At 44.2% G+C, this 15,603-nt stretch overlaps 1 protein-coding gene across 4 annotated transcripts in view; it reads left to right on the top strand.

Annotated features, from left to right (window-relative positions):
* SMG7 (SMG7 nonsense mediated mRNA decay factor) overlaps positions 1–15,603 on the top strand; it is an 84,274-nt gene that overhangs the window by 16,536 nt on the left and 52,135 nt on the right. The window contains exon 2 of one of the 4 annotated variants that reach the window (XM_075936780.2): positions 816–1,029. The exons of the other annotated variants lie outside the window; for them this stretch is intronic. The gene's annotated coding sequence lies outside the window, so the exon portion shown is untranslated. The remainder of the gene's footprint in view (positions 1–815; positions 1,030–15,603) is intronic. 4 annotated transcript variants of the gene reach the window in all.

The raw sequence follows: 15,603 nt of genomic DNA, 5'->3' as shown, positions 1-15,603 counted from the left end.
TGGCTAACGAAAAGGTGAGTTTTACATTCTCTGACACAGGCAACTTATATCAACTTATGGAGATACAGTCTGCTTTACTAGAGCAGTGTTTCTCAACCAATGGTACGAGTACCCTTAGGGGTACTTGAGAGACATCTGGGAGGTACATCAGCACAACTGAAATTTGGAGAGAACTGAATTTTTATTTTTATTTTTTCAGCACTTTTTATTATTTTTGTACTTTTTACACCCAAAAATATCATTGCCCGCCCAGCTACGATTACATTGTTTAAACAAATGTGTTGCAGTGGTAGGAAAAAAAAATTGTCTGAAAACTGTAGGTACTGGGGTTACTTTTTTTTAAGGGGTACTTTATAAAAAAAAAAAGGTTGGAACACTGTACTAGAGGAGTAGCGTTCAGTAGACACACAATACTTTGGAAGACACTTGAAATGTATCCAGTTTGTCTGTTTTACATGTTTGTTGGCAGTTATAAACTAGGAATGTTAACTTTTTTTGGGGGGGGCTAAACGTGTAACCCCTAAAAATTTCAGGGGCTACACATTTACATGTGGGGAGGAGGCAGTTCTGTGGGAGCTGGTATGTGCAGGGAGCTTTCAGCTGGCGGTGGGGGGAGGGGTCTTGTGTATAACCATGAAGGTTAACAGAGCACAAGTTCATTGGTTAACTGATTAAATTTAAACTGTCACATCCCTATTATAAGCCAGATTCATAGTCTTCAGAAGACCTCTGACAGCCATTCATTAGAAATAAAATTTAGCTAGGAGACTGGAGGATAATTTTTATGCTAGTGACAGCTACTCTTTGCTGTTTAGGTCCTGCAGAATGGTAACAGTGTGAATGGAGGCAGGCTCCGCGCCCTGTGTCCCTGGTCACACGGTGCCCCATGCTCCACCACAGCCTGAGTCCACGCCAGCAATGAGCTGCCCTAGTGGAACCCGCCGCTGCGTCCGGTAACCCCTGAGGCATCACAAAGGGGAGGCCCGGCAGCATTTGCAGTTGCTGCCAACACAGCCAAGTGGGGACAAGGTAGCTAAGGGGTGGGGGGTGGGGGGGGGGAGGCACGCCTGGCTCTGCATAGTGGCACCCTGAGATCCTCTTCATTGCATGGCCCTCTTTCCATGCTCCATGGCCTCAGCCCCTCTCCTGCCCCCTCATGGACTCCAGTGCCCCCTTTCTCAATCTGGTACCTCCTTTTCGTGCCCCTCCCTCCAGCCTCCTTCTCTGCCTCCTTTCCATTTCTTCAGCCCATAGACACCCCCTTTTTCTGTTTCATAGCACCCCAGCAATGCCACCTTTGCTGCCCCTTCTCTCCAGGAAGCTGTCAAGGCACCTGGAACAGCCTTTCCCCTCCCCTGAAATTTCTGCATACAGTCCTGGTGCTGTTTCTTTGCTGGTTAGGTTGCCTGTTTGTGGGAGGGGGTAGGGTGCATAGGGAGGGAGGAAGGGGGATAGGGTGTAGTGGGGATGGGTGGTAAGGTAAGGGGGGGATGGTAGGGTTGAGGGGGATATTGGAATGGAAGCAGGGGGATGGACAACGTGGAGGTGCAGGGGGTGGGTTTAGGGACAGATGAGGTATAAGAATATTAAGGAAAGGTGGGGGTAGGGATAGGCAGTGTGGGGTGGGGTGGGGGTTAGGAAGGGAAGTGGGGGTAGGGATGGAAGGAGGGGAGTGGGCAGCCCCCTAGCAATTGGTGAACTGCATTCTTATGTCATACACCGCAATAAGCCAGAGGCAGCTGTGAAAATTGCTAATTCAGTAACTACTCTAAAGTAACGAGTCTAATGTTGGTGTTGAAAAAGTTTTAAACCTAATATTGCTGTAATAACTTGTTAATATCGAAGTCACAACCCAGACTGTGTGTTTCTCTGTGTGTGGACTTTGGAGATGAAAAATTACTGATGTCATTGTTCTCCCCATTCTCTGTCATAACCATAGCATAGCTTTTATTTAGGACACTTTAGTGTCTTCCTTGGTTGCTTTCAAAGGAGCTTTGAAAAATTGTCGTAGAATATATAACAGCTACAAAAATCCACTGTCTTTATCATAATGATGGTGAAACTGATTTGTGACTTGTCAAAAACAGTTTTTCATTGGAACAAGACTGCAAAATTCTTCTTGTTCCCAAAATGTTTGGAACTAGGTTATACACAGACTGATAAATTGGAGAAGACTTTTGACTAATTTGTCTTGTGTTGCAAAAATTTTTCTTTAAATTGCTAGAACAATTCAATGAGATGAATAATGGATTTTCCCAGGGTTGAATTGAATGTCATTCACCTGTTCCCAGTGGACTGTCTGCCAGCTAATATGTGCAGTTTGACTGTGTGTGCACTATGTTACTGACAAGGGATGCTGAGGATATCTTATAATGGTTATTTGGTTATTTGAGATCTGTTTCCTGCTAGAAATGGCTCAGTGTGCTTACCTTATTCATCCTTAATAGTCTAGAGACCATCGCTGTTCTGCGCGCAGAATCCAGTGAACCCCAATACATTTGGGTAGAGAGGGAAAGGGATGGGCTTATGTTCCTCTTCCCATAGAATAAATGATAGCAGGCATATAGGTTTACTTTTCTTGGAGGTCATCTTGTATTGCCAAGTCTTGTGACAAAGTGTCTCTTCACTACATTTCTAAAGAAGCGTGATGATGATTGGAAATAGGCGATCAGATAAGGGAGTTCTTGATATGAGTGGTATTGTTAAGGGGGGGGGGGGTTGTATGGAGTCTTGAATGCAGTAATGGTTGTAAAATTGCTGGTTTCTTCCAGTCTGTCTTGTGAGTGGACCTGAGTTGAAAATCAGAGCGGGCACATGCAAGAATGAAGGTTCCAAAAATAGAACTCAGGCCAGGAGTTGAAGTTGGAGCCAAAGATACTTTTCTAGCAAAACTTTCCAATATTTTTCATTTATTTATCTTTACAATGTAAATGGCTAGAAACTTTAGGTGCAAGCATTGACCTGATGGTGGGGTGCTTTAGTTCTCTTGTTGAACAAATAGCTGAAATTTAACTAAAACCTTCTTGCATTCTCACTCAAATGTTCTATGCAAGAGTTAATGGGACTAAGTGATTTCTTTTAAATGAAGTATTTGAGCAATTGTTAATTCTGAAAATGTAACGCTTCCAAATTTATATATTCAAAACTACTTGTTAATCTTTTGAAAACTGTTTGGGAAAGCATGTCACATGAGAATATTTTATATTGTACTTGTTCAATTTATAACATTCACCCATACATTAATACCTAATTATGTCAAACTCCCCAACCCGTTGCAAAATCTTAATCACACTCTAATACCTATTTAGGCAAAATATGAACTAAATTGATGAGTGCCACTGCTTCATGAAGGTCACTAAACTTAGGATGTTTTCAACTAGTGGGGGAAGCAAATTTCAGATATTTAGGCCTTCCACTCAGGATGCCCTGCCACCATTCCCCAGATGCACAAGTCTAGAAACTGTCAGCAACAGCAATTTGCAGAGTAGAAAGGAAGAAATACTTTTGGAAGAAGTCTAAATGAACTTAGAGGACTTTGCTTCAGAACTGTCAAGCTGACAACATAATCTGTTTTTACAGAAGGGATAGGGAACTTTTTTGGGTTTGGGGCCAATGACCCACAGAAGAATCGGTTGAGGGTGGGGGGAGGCACACACCTGAGAAGCAAAAAATCTTCACTGACCAGGCCCCCGAGCAAGGAGGGAAAAACCCCTTCACAGATGTGGCCCCAACTGAGAAGCAGGGGAAAAAGACACTCCCCTAAGCTCCAGCCCCATGAATGGGTGTGTGGGGGCGGGGAGAGGGCAGGAGGCGCCAAGGTTTAGGACTAACCCCCAGGACTGGAATACATACAAATTGGGAAGCGACTGTGTAGGAAGGAGAACTGCAGAAAGGAGTGTAGGGGTCATAGTGGACCACAAGTTAAATATGAGTCAGCAGTGTGACACTGTTGCCAGAAAAAGCAAACACGTTATTGGATTCATTAACAGGAGTGTTGTTGGCAAGATGTGAAGTAATTTTTTCTGCCCTGCTCTGAGCTGATTAAACCTCAATTGGAGTATTGTGTCCAGTTCTAGGCACCACATTTCAAGAAAGATGTGGAGAAATTGGAGAAGGTCCAGAAAAGCAACAATAATGATTAAAGGTCTAGAAAACATGAGCTATGAGGGAAGATTGAAAGAACTGGATTTGTTTAATTTGGAAAAGAGAAGACTGAGAAGGGACATAACATCTTTCAAGTACCTAAAAGGACGTTATGAGGAGGAGGGAGAAAAATTATTCTCCTTAACCTCTGATGATTGGATAAGAAGCAATGTTCTTAAATTGCAGCATGGGAGGTTTAGGTTAGATATTAGGAAAAACTTCCTAACTTTAAGGGTGGCTTAAGCACTAGAATAAATTGCTTCGAGAGGTTGTGGAATCTCTGTCATTGGAGATATTTAAGAGCAGAATAGATAAACATCTGTGAGGGATGATCTAGATGGCGCTTAATCCTGCTGTCAGTGCAGGGGATTGAACTAGTTGACATCTCAAGGTCCCTTCCAGTTCTAGGGGCATCTCGATACAATAATTTGATCTTTGACATTCAAATACATTTGTTTATAAAACATCCCCTGATGAAAACTCTGGATATTAGTTTTGCACAAGAGTTTAATAAAAGTCAACATCCTAAAAACTGCCAACAGCAAATTGAGGGAATCTAATACAGGAAACAAAGAGTCCATATAATGGAATAAATGTGTGACCAGCAGTTGTCATATTAAACATCTTTAGGGGAGTGAAGGTGTAATTGTTCATGCGTACAGACATGAGACGTTAAAGAAATGTGATCTCCACACTCTAGAGCCCACAAGAGCAAAGATATGTTCAGGTCAGATCTCCCTTCTCCATTCCAGAAATGTGGTACTTTAGCTGGTCATTTACTGCACCAGTACAATTGTGGTGCTTTATAATTTTTCAAATTAGGTTTTAATTAAGTTGTGGCTTTATTCTAATAGTGTGGTGTGTCTGCTCTCCATTCTTGGGAATGTATTTTTAATTCTGAGGTGTAAATAGCGAAGCTGACTGGGATTCTACTCCTTGCAGTTACTTGGGAAAGATAGAAAAACAGAATTTGTTGACAGAAGGAACAATTGGTCTGTCTAGTTCAGCCTCTGATTTCTGGCAGATACGTACCCTATTCCAGTTTAGTAACTATTATGTTTCATTATAACTTTTAATAGAGAAGATCCTACTTTCTTGCATTATCTTTAGGCACTTAACAATGTCCTCCTTTCAAAGATGAATAATGTGTTAGAATATGTATATATTTAATCACTCACACTCGTCTCAAATTGTCGTCTTGCACTCCCAGTCCTCTGTATTTTAACTTTAAAAAAAAAAGTTACTTTGTGGCTGTGGTGGTGGTAGTAATGTTGGAAGTTTTAGGGAGATAAAGCTTCTTGTATAGCTTACATTTACCTGTTTTAATTAGACCAGCTCTGAGTGGACTTCGGTGACAATGGTGGTAAAAAGCGTTGGGCTTTTTAACAATATTGCAAAAACAAAAGTAAAAGAAAAGCATAGGCAACTAGGGAACAACAATGGGGAAAGCTATTAGAAGGATTTCCGTGCTAAAGTCTTGTCTACATGGTGGTATTTTGCAGAGTACGTTTGTGTGTGCTTTTGCAGAATAACTATTCCAAACTAATTGTCCCCATGCAATTGACTTTTGCCTATTACCCTCTGAAGCATACGCAAGACACTAACTTGTCAGAATGAGCACGTCATGTTCTGGGCAGGTATCCCACAGTGCTTTGTTGTGTTCTGTGCATTCTGGGGATGTTGTCACAGCACATTGTGGGATACCCACTGGAAATTTGAGATGTAGAGGTCATGGCAGCAAATGGTTGAGATTCCTCTGAACACATCCTATGAATTGTCTGTCTTGCCAGTTATCATCACTTTCTTACTGTTGTCAGCCAGCTTGGTAGGAACACAGCTGTGCCCCACAGTCCAGGCATTCATTGTGCTGTGCATGTGTTTGGAATCATGCATCCAGGTGGCTTTGTCAGCCAGCTGCAAGACTGACGAGTTGTTGTTTTCAGTAGAGCATGCCAAGGAGAATGAGATCAAACAGTTAATCTATACTATTATGAAAGGAGAGGTGCCCATCATGTCTGTCAGAGAACATTTGAGAAGTTTCTAGGGGGTGGCAGGCCCGCAACCCCACCTACAGCCCTGCCTCCTCTGCTGAGGGGAGGAGGAGGGAAGAGCATGTGTGCCCCAGCATCCCCAAAGCAGTGGGGAGGGAAGAAGATGCACAGCCCCAACACCTCCCAGCCCCAAGAGCAGCGTGGAGGGATGGGGCTCTGTGGCCTGAGCCAGCCCAAGCCTCAGGATCAGCGTGGAGGGAGAAGGCCTTGTGGCCTGAGCCGGCCCTAGCCTCTCTGCCCCTGGGCTCAGCAGGGAGGGAGGAGGCCATGTGTATGTCTACCATCACAGTGGATGGGTAGGGCTAGTTATGTATAAAGCAGGGCAACTCAACATGAGGCCTGTGACCTGTTTGTTTGTGGCCCATGGGTGGGATCCTTTGAACATGGCCTCCACTGGGCGCATGCTCCACAACGACGAGGCATCTCCCATGCAGGGTGAGCAATGAAAGACACAAGTGGACGGGCTGGCACAGACTGGTACAGGATCTGTGTTTCTAGTCCCCAAGAGAGGAGGTGCTGGGGGCACCAGAGCATTATGGGAAGTGCTTTGTATTCATGCCTGTCGGTGTGTGAGAAACTGTTTCATATATATTTGTATATATATGCAACCACACTTAAATTGCAGCCCTCGGCATGTGCTGTGAGTATCATTGTGGCCCTCAGAGCTTCCAAAGTTGAGTAGCCCTGGTATAAAGCTTTCTTGGAACAACTTCATTCCACTGAATACCATTTCTGGTTTCCAAAAACCAGCATTGATTTGTAAGGGATCATGATGTTTACCTGGGATATCCAGAACTTTGGGATGACAAAGAGCACTTTCCTAGAGATACACGCAGAACTGTAGTGACAGTACACCAGTCTGGATGCTCCTGGGGACAGGGGTGGCCCTCACCAGCTGAAGCTTGACACCTATGATTAGTTAGCTACCAATCAGCAGCAATTTGGTGTTGGATCAACAGTTGGGATTGTTGTCATGGAGCCATACATTGTTTTGAGACGGTGCTGATGGCATGAGTCATTAATCTTGGCAGCATGCAGCGGGTTATTGGTAGATTTGCACAGCTTGGGTTCCTGAAGTGTATTGGCAGGACACTGATGTCGTCCATGTGCCTAATCTTTGTTTCCCTCTCTCCTTGGCCAGGACTCAGAATTCATAGAAAGAATGGGGTGGTTTTCCAGGGTGCTTCAGGGCTTAGTTGATAACTGTCAGATTCACCAATGTGGTCTGGAAATGTTCATGAACTTAACACCATTTGAAACTTACTCTGGTTTTGTTTATAAACAATAATGATTTTAGTCCCTAATTAGAATGCTGTGTCATTCAGAACCTGTCTCCGCAAACTAGCGATGTAAGCGACTAGTCGACTAGCAAATCGACTAGTCACTTCATACTTCTGCCTTTGCTGCCTCTATCAGCACTGTCTCTGGGGGGGAGGAGGCAGGAGCACAGTGGGGAACTGGCGGCACTTCTGCCTCTGAAATGTAGCAAGAGCAGAGCTCTTGCTACATTTCAAAAGCTGAAGTGCCAGCAGGGGACTAGCAGTCCCCCGCTACCCCCTTGCTCCCCACTTGCTTTGCTTTTGAAATGTACAAGAGCTTTCAGGGCTCTTGTACATTTTAAAAGCAGGGAGCATGGGGCCAGCAAGGGACTGCTTGAGTCCCCTGCTGGCCCTGTGCTCCCCACAGTGTTTCCGCCTTTGGAATGTAGCAAGAGCCTATGGGCTACATTTCAAAGGCAGAGGCGCCCTTATAGACTAATTTAAATAGTTGATTAATCAAAATTTAACATCTCTAATGCAAACTGTAGCAAGTTGTCAGCAATGCCATTTGAGGCTAGGAAATGAAATGTTCAAATATAATTTTATCACACATTGCGGCCATGAGCCATCACAGTACAAACTATAGCCAACGTTGCAGTGCTTTTGTACTGACTTGTACGTGACAAAGCGCTGAGTATATGTATATCAATGCTGCACTGTTCAAAGACCTGTGTGTATGAGATTTGTGTTTGCTGTCTTTTCCTTGGAATAGTATGGGAAGAAACCTTTGCTGCTTGTGGGGGTGATGGTGAATTCTAGAACTTGCTGTTTTCAGGGTTCTGGGGTAAAGGAAGGCCTGTTTTTGGAGCCTTGCGAAAGGTACTGTTATTTCTAGAAGACCTTTGTTATCACTCAAGATGGTCTGTCTTCTGCACAAACTCTTTATTGCCTCTCTCTGACAGGATAACTTTTCTCCGCTGCTCTGTTTATACTTCTTTCGGGAAGCTGTCAAGAGTCCTCAAATGTTTTGTCCTTGGTCTTCCTTTTCCTGCCTTGGATATGTCCTGAGCTCTGCAACTGATAGCAATGCTGTTTTTGGAGATTGGTGTCAGGTGCAGAGGCTGGGAGAACTGAAAAATGGAACAAGTAATTATTGTAGGTGATTCAAGTTTCCCTGGCAACAATTATTAAAATCTCATTCTTCAGTTTTGGAATGCTTTTTCAGTAGTTTTTTCTCTCACCCTGGATAGTTTGGAGATGGGAAGCATTATTTCACCTTATTTCCCTTTTGCATAGTAATTCAGTTTTAATCCTAGTAGGTTAGTTCAGTGGGTGATGGGTGGGGTGATTGCTTTGTGGAAGTTCAGAACTCCAGAGTGCTACTGTTAAGTTGAAGATCAGTTTGGAGTGGGGAGGTCTACTGTCGGGGTAGCACTTATGCAAGTGTGCAGGGCAATAAATGGCCTTTTGCTGTGTAGGACTCTTAACTCCAGGAAATGCGGATGACATAGCAGCTGGCTTTGCTGAAGTGGACTCTCTGAATTGTGGCAAGGCACTCAATGGCACACGCATTCCCATTATAGTGCTGCCTCACATCAGTCGGAAGGGGTACTTCTCCATGGTGTTTCTGGCACTTGTGGCTCACCATGGGCATTTCAGAGACATAAATGTGGGATGATCTGGAAAGGTGCATGATGCATTCATCTTTGGAAAGCAGCAGACTGCGACTTGATTTCTAGACCAGAAAATTACAGTGCGGGATTTGGAAATGCCCATAGTAATTCTAGGTGGCCTGGCTTAACCTGCACAGCCCTGGCTCATTAAGCCTTGCACAGAGCACCTGGACAGCAGTATGGAACCGTTCAATAACAGGCTAATCCAATGGTCCATGGTTGTTGAATGTGCCTTTGTCAGGTTGAAAGGGAGATGGAGGTGTTTCTATGGCAGGCTGGACCTTTAATTTGTGAGAGAGTAAGGGTGAAATGTTTGCCATGGGTTGAGGCACTGAGGCACAGAGCCAGGTTGCACAATTTGAACAGCCAGACACTTGTGCTGTCAAGGGAACCCAAAGGGTGACCATCAATATCAGGGAAGCTTTGAGGAACCACTTTGACATTGAGGGGCACTGACATTTCTGTGTGTTGAGGTTGCTTCCCTGCCTGATCACACTGCGTATCCTGAGCAAGGTAGTCCAGTGGAAATCCAGGGATATTACAGACTTTCACAGGGGCCAGAGTGGTTGGTGTGGGTTGTCTCACAAAATAAACTCATGAAAGCCTGCATTGCATTTGTCTTTATTGATGTCTTTGTCAGGTTGTTCAATGGTAAGGGTTATTGTGACACCATTGTGGGGTTTTCCAGCTGCTTTGACAGGGGGTGGAGTGTGCTGGGGAAAAATAGTGTGGGGACATAGAGGGAGGATTGCTGTGAAATGAATTCTGCATGTATTGACTGGGAGGCCTTTGGTTCTGTTTGTTGCACATCTTGATAAAATACTTCACCATCTCATTTTGGTCTTCCATGAGCTTTAGCGTGAACTCAGTGTCTTCTGTTCTGACAACTTGCAACTCCCTAGCTCTTCTTTGCTCCCTTTTCTCTGTTTGAAGCATTGAATGGTGCAACACATCCTTCACCGGTTCCTCCCTTGCCCTCTGAGGTTTTTCCTTAATTGAGGGAGTCTGTCTGTGGGGAAACTTGACTGGTCTGGAAGAGGAACCATTCTCAAGGTCTGGTCTGGGAGAAGTAAACATTAACAATAGAGTGACTGACTTTGCTGTTCCTGATAAAGATTGTAATATTTCACTAACAACGTGCATGTCTGAACCAAATTGGCCACTTCTCTTTTCACAGATATCTTCAGAAACTCTGATTTTAAAGGTTGGTGGGGAAAAAAGGGGAAGGAGAGTTGGGCATGGGGCTCCAAGAACGTAGTCTGTGCCTGTACACCGGCACATGGAAACAATTTGTGATAATCCTACCCTTGTCCACAGACTGCCATTAGTGTGGCTGACACATTCTAGCTGAAGGTTCATAGGCAAACCTGGGCTCTCCTTCCTTATTCAGCAAACTCTGTGCCACCTTGGGTCCGGCTGCACAGTTTGTGGAATGGTTTGGGAGACTGTCATACCACGGCAATGGGCAGCCCTGCCATGGAATCTCCATGAGAAAATTAATAAGTACATCAGGCAAAGCTTTGACACCATCTCCCAGCAAGATTCTATTAATGTATCTGTGTAGATCGATGCTCTGGACATAATGCAGACCCAGACAGGGCTTAGCCAGCTCTCAGAAATACAGCCTCTAGTCATCCTGCGCTGCTGCCACCTTCCTCACCTCCCAGCTGCAACAGCAACTTCCCATGCCACCGCCTGCCCATCCTCATTCCTCTACAATACACAGCAATCTACCAAACCAGTGCCCCTGTCCCCCACCCCCGGCCGCACTAGAGCAATTTACTGCCCTACATCGCCACTGCCCATGCTGCCTTCCTCCTCCCTTCCACCTGTGCAAGAACTTACCCTGTGCCTCTTGCCTTGCTTTATGCCACTGCATCTCTTCTCTTGCCTATGCTCCACAGGCAGTTGCTGAGAGGCCCTCATAAACCTCGGGACTTGAGGACAATTCCTTGCTGCCTGGCATACAAGTTATAACCAAATTGAGCCCCACCTTCTTGTCCACTTCCACCTCTTCATCAATAATTTCTGCCTCCTGTTTCTGACTCTTTGCTATGGGACGTATCCACAGACTCATTGTGTGTGGACGTGGGACTCCCACTCAGGATTATGTCCAGTTCTTCATAAAAATTGCGTGTTTTGGATGCAGCACCAGATTGGCTATTTGCCTTCTTCACCAACTGGTACACCTGTCGGAGTTCTTTTATCTTGACTCTGCATTGTATGGTGTCTTGATCATGCTGCTTTGTACAAAGGGCTCAAGAAATGTTACCAGATGTATCCTAGTTCTTATGGGTCACTGATCTATGTTTTGCACCGATTCTTCACTCTATACACTGATAAGATCCAAAAGCTTGGAGTGCTTTAAGCAGAAGAACATCTTCCCTGAGGAAGATGCCATGAGGACCATACACAATGAGCTAGACAGCAGGAAATGGATTTTAAAGTTTACAGGTGGGAGGGGTGAATCTGTTTACCTGGCTGCAGAGCAATGGAGTTCGAAGCACTGGCCAGAGTAACTAATGGGGCATTGTGGGGAAATATGCTGGAGATCAATAAACTCAATAAAAACCTCGTGTAGTACACACATGATTGTCAACAGTAGGGGGAGGGGAAGAGACAGAAGTCCATCGCAGAGGCGGAAGTGTTTTATCGCCAAAACTGGACACTTGTTGTGACTTTTGTCGCATTGCATTGTGAATGTTTTCTGGGGTTTTCTTCGAAAAAATATTTTTGGTGACACAACTTGCCGGCGTAGACAAGGCCTTAGGCACCAGTAGCATCTTATCGTTACTTTTCTTGTAATCATTTCTGACTTTTCTGTATCCTAAATTGTCCTTAGTTAAAAATCTGTTTATATTCAGTAAACTTACTTTGTTTTATCTTATACAATGATGGGCTTTATATAATTTTGTTGTACTGCCCAGTCCTCTGCTAGACAAGACATGCATTTCTGGGGGTACATCTGGGACTGGGGGTGTGTTGGGGTCACCTTGCAATATGCCCAAGGCTGGTAAGAGCCAAAGTGTGTCAGGATGGCTGCAGTGTGCGTGCATATGCACGCACACACAGTTGTAGCTGGGAGCAACTTGAATTCCGGAGGCTGTTAGTGAGCAGTGCAGACTGGTGGCTACCACAGCAAAACATCCAAGGTCTGAGGGCAGGAGTGACACAGCTGCTCATTGGTCTGGATTGTACCTTGGACATGTGACATCCCCAAAAGGGATAGACTGTCGTCATCCATAAATCAGACACCTATATTTGCAACAGGTATTTTGACTTGGAGATGAGAGAGAAATTCTGAATTGCTGTTAATATTACCCATAGTTTAATTCCTTAGAAGTCTAGGAAATGTAGGAACAGGTATATAATTTGAAATCTAGTTATGCCTGGTCCACACCTGCAAATTTAAAGTGATGTAAGCTGCCTGATGTCATCTTCCTTGTGCATGTACCTATACTTAATTGGCCTCCAAACGAAGTAAGCACTCCATTATAGCAGTGCAGTAACCTCCCCCCCAATGGTACTTGAGTCATGGTCAATGTACTGAAGTTAACACAGCGCGAGTGTAGACACTCAACCCTAACTTTCCTTCAGTAAACTGTCTCATAGTGCCTGACTGCTTTGGTCGCAGTTGTCCGTTCCACTGCCCGGGAATCCCAAAGGTCAGATGTCCCCTTCCCTCCTCTCCCTTTTAAAGTCTGATGAATTTAAAAGCCTTTTCCTGGTTGTCTGGCTTGCCTCGCATCTCTCCATTGTTATGTGCCACCGATCATGCCAACCAGCCATTCAAGACACACTGTGGCTTGTAATAGACAAGAGATATTAGATGACCTGGAACAGGAGAAGAGGCCGGTGCAAGGACAGCTATAGAAAAGTGGACATATATGACCAGATTTCATGGGGGGGGCGGGGGAGGGGATGCAGGAGAAAGGGTACAACAGACACGGGCCAGCATTGCCTCATGAAAATGAAAGTACTGCATCAGGCATACCAGACGATCAGAGAGGCCATCAGCCAATCTAGTGCCGAGAAACAGACCTGCCGCTTTTATAAAGAGCTGCATGCCATACTTGAAGACTCCACTATCATCTGACAAAGCACTTTGCACTCCTCCAAAGAGCCTCAATCACAGGCCCCTGGCCTGAACAGCAAGGAGGAGGATGGGGATATGTGACCAGTTCCTGTTTGCCAGGTCTGCAGTGCAACCTCAGTCAAGCATGGGCAATCCTGATGCAGGGAAAGGAACCTCAGGTAAGCGTGCAACTGTATTTTCTATCACAATGGTAGAAATATTGGTATTGATGGTATTATCAGCTTAACAGGACACAGCTGCTTTTTATTTATTTTTATTAGAAGAGATAAAGGCACAACAAAGAGACGTAGAGTTATCTGCATTTTATTCCTCTGTAGAGTTAAGCAAGGAGGCCACACGAAACCATTTGTTTTTACACACAGGGATGTCCCTGGAATCTTCTTCAGAGATCTCAGTGAAATTTTCATGGTTGTACTCTGCAATCCTCTCCCAAAGATTTCTAGAGATGGTTGCCTTATTTCTTCCTCCACAGTAGGACACTTTCTCATGCCAGCCACCATTGTAATACACAGGCTAGCATCATATGGTCCCAGGGAGCTTTGGGACTCCATCAGCAGTTGGCTGTCTGTTTTTGTTGCATTCAAGAGTGAGAGATCAGCTATGTGGTGCCAGTATTCAGTGCTATTGCCTGTACTCAGTTTCATGCAACCTAGCTGTTTTTCCCCTCTACCCAGACAGGCTATATTCACCATGATTAATGTTGAGAGTGGTACCATATGCAAGCACATAAAACTTTAGAGGAGCAAGGGAAGGGAATTCTGAATCTTAACTTTTACTTTTCATTGTGGCTATATTGACAACAGTACCTCTGTGTTTTATCTGCAGCTGCTCCATTGAGGATGTTGAGGCATTTCCTCCTCCATGCCAGTAGAACTCAAGAGCTGGAAAAAGACAACGACTTGTGAGGACCTGTTTCATGAGTTCTTGCAAGCCAACATTGCATCAGACTGTGAGCAAAGGGCCAGAAGGATGAACATTGCAGACATCTGGGAAAAGGCGCCAGGAGCTCCAGCAGGAAAAGAGGGAAATGCATAAGGCCACAGCATGGCTTCTTCAGCAACAAACAGATGCTGCAGACTCTTGCAGACCCACAAGTTCCACCAGCCAAGGCTTCCCTCCCTTTGTAGTCCTGGGCCATTTCACATGGCATCATGGACTTGCATCCCGTACCCTGCCATTCCATGCTGGAGAAGACAACCACCGCTTCATATACTCTGACCTGTGACAGGCATGGTTCGGTGCATGGAAAGCTAAAATGGAGATTAACAGAACAGAACTGAAAGAAAAACACTAATGTATTAACATTTTAATGTATTTGCTTTTAAATTGTACAGGCTTTTGATTTTTTTTTTTTTTTTTTTTTTTGCACTGGTTTTGTTACTGAATAAAATTCTGTGTGGAAAAGAATTAATCTTAAATAGTTCATAATATATGCTGCAGAGTTCCTAGCAATTCAGAAAACACCCACTCATTACACTGTACAGTGACACATTAGATCAGTGACAGTATAATAATCACAAAAGGACAGCAAGCACCACAACATTAATAGGTGCATTGGCAGTGTATATATCTGTACACAAAGCACCACACAACTCTTAAGAGGCCGCAAGATGAAAAGACCAGGTAAGTCACAGTACACTACAGTGTAAATCTGCAAATCACTGGTTAAGTACTCTTTCAAAGCCTCCCTGAGTTATATAGCTCTGCATTGCGCTCTTCCAATAACTCTTGTGTTTGGCTGTTCAAATTCAGCAGGCATCTTTTCCCCATGTGCTTCACAGATGTTGTGCAGAACACAACAGGCAGTTAGAATAGTGGGAATTGTTCTTACTGTGATCCAGTTTTATGAGTAAGCAATGCCAGTGTCCCTTCAGTCTACCAAAACACATCCAGCTATCATTGTGCATCTGTTGAGCCAGTGGTTGAATCTTTCCTTAGTGCTGTTGAGATGATGCATGTATCACTTAAGTGAGGGATGAAGGGGATAGACTGGGCTCCCCAGGATCCCTGTTGGCACATCAGCATTACCAATGGTAATCTTCCAGTTGAGGGGGGAAATGTCCTTGTTTCTAGCTTTCTGAACTGTCCTAGGTTCTTAAAGATATGCGTGTCATGCACCTTCTTGACCAGCCAACATTGATGTTGGCCAAGCATATCCAGTGATACACCCAAACTTCTTATATGAAACTTTTTCTTCCATATAGACACATAATGAAAGTTTTGATCTGGGACATTAGTGATTCAGAAATATTTTTCCTACGTAGGAACCCTTCCTTTAAGGGTTTGTCTATACATGGAAGGTTTACTAATTATTGTGGTAAAGGTACATTGATTATGATTCTTTTTAGAGCGTCTTCTGTATATTCCAACTCATGGAATGC

Source organism: Pelodiscus sinensis, chromosome 9 (genome assembly GCF_052426305.1).
Source record: "Pelodiscus sinensis isolate ZL-2025 chromosome 9, ASM5242630v1, whole genome shotgun sequence".
Classification (NCBI taxonomy): Eukaryota; Metazoa; Chordata; order Testudines; family Trionychidae; genus Pelodiscus; species Pelodiscus sinensis.
This window is presented reverse-complemented; position numbering and strand designations above follow the sequence as displayed.